Source organism: Adiantum capillus-veneris, chromosome 9 (assembly GCF_014529385.1).
Source record: "Adiantum capillus-veneris isolate H3 chromosome 9, ASM1452938v2, whole genome shotgun sequence".
Classification (NCBI taxonomy): Eukaryota; Viridiplantae; Streptophyta; class Polypodiopsida; order Polypodiales; family Pteridaceae; genus Adiantum; species Adiantum capillus-veneris.
Window position 1 is genome coordinate 11,266,880 of NC_140939.1, and position 5,270 is coordinate 11,272,149.

The window sequence follows — 5,270 nt, forward strand, 5'->3', positions numbered from 1 at the left end:
CCCTAGCATATTCCATGCTATAGTAGCACTCTTCCCTCGTATGGTTTGTCCATTTCCTCTCAATTTCACACCACTTAATCTCCCTCAGATCATACTTTACAAGAGGAGTTAACCTCTTGACCATTTTGTCGATAAACTTTTCTTGATCAATAGGTGCCGCTGGAGTCACAATGGACTCACTCATCTGTGAATCACTGTGCTGAGAGAATGTGTCGTCCTCTTCACTCTTACAATCCTTTTGTCATAAAATCTAATATCTAACCAACCCAAATGATTTTCTCATATTTGTGAAATGGGCTTCCTAACCTCACTCTTATCTTATTGCAGACATAGCGAGAACCACAAACATAATTGTCAATCCATGGGACGAAGATGACTTGACTAGTACATAGAGGCTACAAGAGGGTGTCAATCTCTTGGAAAACAATAGACAACTCACATCTAACACAAGCTACACTCAAATGACCAAAGTCATCAAAAGCTAGTCACTAATTGGCAAACAAAACATGACCATTATAGTATCAAATGACATCCGAATGTTACAAAACTTCTCGACCCGAAGAAAGAAGGTATGAGATGGATGAAAGGACATTGCAGTTCAATGTGAATGGCGGCTTAGCTAAGTCAGAGCTTGTTTATAGCCAAGAGAAAATGTAAGAAGAAGCTCCTCAACCAGAGACAGATTGTCACAAAAGCTACAACAACCACTTGGTCAAACAATCTCCTTAGACGGAGAGCACTCAAAGTAAATTCCTATTATCTTGACTATGGCATCGTTCACTTGATCCCAAACTGTCCAAAAAACCCAAATAGAGTCATAAAGATCACAACAAATGTCTAAGGAATCGTGCAGCTACCCAGTAGCTCAGAAAACAAAAATGTCGTACCAGTTCAAGTAGTTACGAGAGTGCAAGCTCAAGAGGAATCTAATGAGAATCCAGAGATAGAGAAAATGAAATTTGACATGAGACTAGAGACGGACGATGAACCAAAGACCAACGCACCTAGTAAAAAAAAACAAGAGCAAATGGAATAGTTGAAAAGCTAGAAAGGCTAGGATGAAAGCACGTAGGGAACGAGAGCAAAAACCCCTAGTTGAGGAGCTTGCCCAGGCTAAAGAGAAGATAAGACAACATGAGGAAAGGGTTGCACCTCCTCTTACATAGATGTCTCAACCTCCAGAAGAACCATCCATGGAAGAGAAACAGAGCAGTGCTAGTTCAGGAGGATCGGTATTGGTTAAGAAGGTTAATGAGCCATCAGATGCCCTCTTAAATACCTATGAAGTGCGGCTCAAAAACAACCAAACCCAAGAACATAGATGGATGACATATCCCTATGCAAAACTAGAAAAGAAAAGGCTTGAAATGTGTCCCTTAATGATTCAAACAGCCCAAGCATGAATAGAACCACCATTTGAAAAATTTGAGGATGTGATCCTTGTCCTACCCACACCAGGTATCCCACCAAAGAGAGAATGAATAGAGCCAGATTCTAGTCACAAGCACGTACCAAAGCTCAAGGACCCAACATTAGAACCAAGGATAGTGTTGAATACCATGGATAACTCTTCCGAGGGATTTCACCTAGCTATACCAGAAGGTTGTAAAGAAATAGATGTTCTTGACAAATTGTGGAAACAAGTCAGTGAGGCAAATGAAGCAAGTGAGCTAAGCAGATGAGTAAACCAGACCGGTGATGAAAGAGGAGTGATTCTTCCACCAATAGAAGAATTTGAGGTTGAATCTAGAAGTGCAATCGTATGGGAGAGACAAAGGATCTGTACAATCTATGGACAGTCAACCCTATTTGCTAATAACACTATACGGGAGAGCACGAGGTCAAGCCATATGTTATTATAGCCCCATCACAAAGACTCTCTTCCAACAAGGTCATCAATTCAAAAGGGTTAATAGATATTCTATCTACCCCAGTGACATATACAATAACGTTAGCCAAGTTGCTCAGAATAAGAGCAAACATGTGGCCTACTGTGGGTAAATGTCTAGAGAAACTTGGTGTGAAAGACCCAATAACTCAGATACAATAAGGGATGAAAGAGCTTGAGATGCCTCAGCTCAACACTAGATCGGTGCCATTAAACAAGGTCGAAGAGTATTAGGAGGGAGAAGATGGGAACACCACTCTTCCTGTGGAGTTCCAAGGTGTAAAAACCATGGCAATCCTTGACAGTTGAGCTGGTGTTGCCATCGCAACTAAAGAGATGTGGAAACAATGGGGAAAACTAGCAGTTGACGGCTACCAGGTTGAAACTGCAATTTGCAGACAGACACATGGAAAAGCCCATAGGACTGCTAGAAAAGGTAGTTGTCACTTCTTGCAACATTTAGTATGAGCATACCTTTGTTATTGTTGATTTTGGCAAGAAGATAATTACAACATAATAATGGGAAGACCATTCATGCAACAACTAAAATGGTCCATGACTGTGGATACAACCATATCTACCTTAGACACATGGAAACCATGACAACGATAAACTGAAAGGACCATAGTTACAAGGGCGTGAATTGAACACCGATTGAGGAGTTTGATTATGCTACGATAGCACGATGAAAACTTCCAACGTGGTTGGGTAAGCCTAAAGAAATGTTGATATGTGGAGCTTCACAATGCGGAAGCTTAAAGCAAGAGGAATGTCTCTTAGAGAGGGCAATTGAAGATAAGGATTATATCCCAAAACCATTTCTTGAAGAAGAATTATAGCCACTAGAATGGGAACACATCCTGACTACTCTGGATGTGTGCGACGTGGTTGTTGGTCCCACAACGAAGTTTTGTGATGAAAATGGCTTTGATGTCGTTCCTTACTTTGCAGTAAGTGTGATCCAGGAAAACAAAGACAAAGAAGAAGACAAGTTCTATGACTCCGTAGAACACTTGGAGCTTCAAGAAGATGTCAACAACAAAAATTCGGACAACCCAACAGGTGACGTGAATGACACTTTAACTAATGCACGGTTTTATGATCGTTTAAATCAAAGACTCAAGAACCAATGTCAATGTTACAAGAATAAAGTGCATCAGAAGTGGATTCCAAAATCCTCGGTGGTGACACAACCGCAACAAGAATCCTCATACGTGGCTCCTATACAAGAAGAAAAGACTCAACCAAGAAGAAGACGGCCATGTCAACGGGCTAACAACACTCTAATCAATTGTCTAGAAATTCACTTCCAGAAACAACAATCTAAGAGCAAATAGATAGTAACTTTCCATAACCAGCCAAACCACAAAGGGAAAGTGCCAGAATTCAACCTTGTTGAGGATAGTAGCGATGGTGATGATTCTTATGACATCCCCTACCAGGAACTCAGTTCATCACTATCACTAGCAGCTTCAATAACAACCATAGAAGGTCAAAAGAAAAGGACAAGCCAGAGCCAAAAAGTTTGAAAAATCTAGATACCAAAGAGCCAATTCGGCCAAATATGGATCAAGAAGATGAAGATCTCTGATGAAAACACGCAAGATCTAACACCAAAAGAAAAACATTTGAAGTCTGCAAGAATGGCTAAGAAAATCACAAACTCGCAAGCTTTTGCAACTCAAATTTGGGTTCCAAAGAAGTTGATTCAAGCACAAAGAGGTCAGGAGTTTTTTTGGATTCCAAAACAGTTAAAGTATCAACTCTTGAAGTTTGAATCCCATCCCCATCCAAGCATACAAAGGCAAAAACAAAGTGAATCCCAAAGAAGTCTCTTCAAACACAAACAAAGCAGGGACAAGTATGGGTTCAAATGAATGTCACTGCACTGCCACTTGAATTCTTTCAATTCCTCCTACAAGTATAGTACAAACAAAGCAGGGACAAGTATGGGTTCAAACGAGCATCATCAACAAAATAGCTAGTAATCACAAAGAAGTGGGTCCCAAAGGAAACCAATAAAACTACTGTCACTGTGCCACTTGAATGCTTTCAATTCCTCCTACAATACAGTTAGAAGAGAGCAAGTTGCTCACTTAGTCACATGCTACACAGGGCTTATGGATTAGGAGATGAAGTGAATGCACAAGAAAAGCTCGAAATCACAAAGAAGTGGGTCCCAAAGGAAACCAATAAAACTACTATCACTGCACTACCACTTGAATTCTTTCAATTCCTCCTACAATTATAATACAGTTAGAAGAGAGCAAGTTGCTCACTTAGCCACATGCTGCACAGGGCTTACGTGTTAGGAGATGAAGTAAATGCACATGAAAAGCTCGAAATCAAAATAACCAGAGGCAACCAAAGAGGAAGTACAAATCTCTCTACAACCTTCAATCAAGAAAACAACTCAAGAGCTTCAAAGACCATCACATTTCTTAGAATAGGAATACTCACCAACAAATTCCAATAAGCAAATTGCTTATACCCACATCTTGCACATCATAATTTTTTCCCATGCATTGACTATGTATGCATAATAGGGCTACATTATAAGGCCTGCATTGGCACAATTTTTAATTGCCCAAGTACAACACATACCCTTGATGATACCCTATCGTCCAAGAATAGGAGGGGGGAGGCATTCTAAATGCAGACCTAATATTTTGAATATTAGAGGGCAATGTTTTGTGAGCGGCATTGAACTTTGCATTTGTTTGTGATATTTTTTTGACAAAATTCCGAGTATATGCCCTTATAATAGCATTACAGGAGGAGTATGGGGACAAAAGCCATATATGAGCCCCTAGGCACACATGTACAGTGTACATAGCATTTAGAATTCTATTTGAAAGATTTTGCTTTTTGTTGAGTTGAATTTTGGTTTTATTTAGTTTTTTTTAAGACTTTCTTGAGAAAAATAAAAAATAATAATAATCCATAATCTAGATGAAGAAAAGACTCAAGAGACGCCTGAGTAGTACAAAGAGAAGAAGGCACAAGAAAATGACGAAACTTCACAAGGTATGCCTCGAAAGCCATATGCACAAGGCTATAATGTCATATGTAAGAAAATAATGCGGATCAATCTTCAACAACAATATGAGGCCAAAAACGACAGAGAATGGTCATAAAACTCTGGGATGGCCTACAAGGACAAAGAAAGCTGGTGATGCGGCTAAACCAAAGCACCATCAAGTGTAAAGTTTCCTATCAGACACTTCACACAACTACAAGGCCGTATACAGGAAGTAGATCTTTATACAGTAAATCTTCTATCTTGTATGTGACTTAATGAAGCCTAACAAACAAAAGGGACTAACAATATTGAAAAAAAAGGGCAAAAAAATTGTCAGTTCAGTCATCTATCGTGATACAT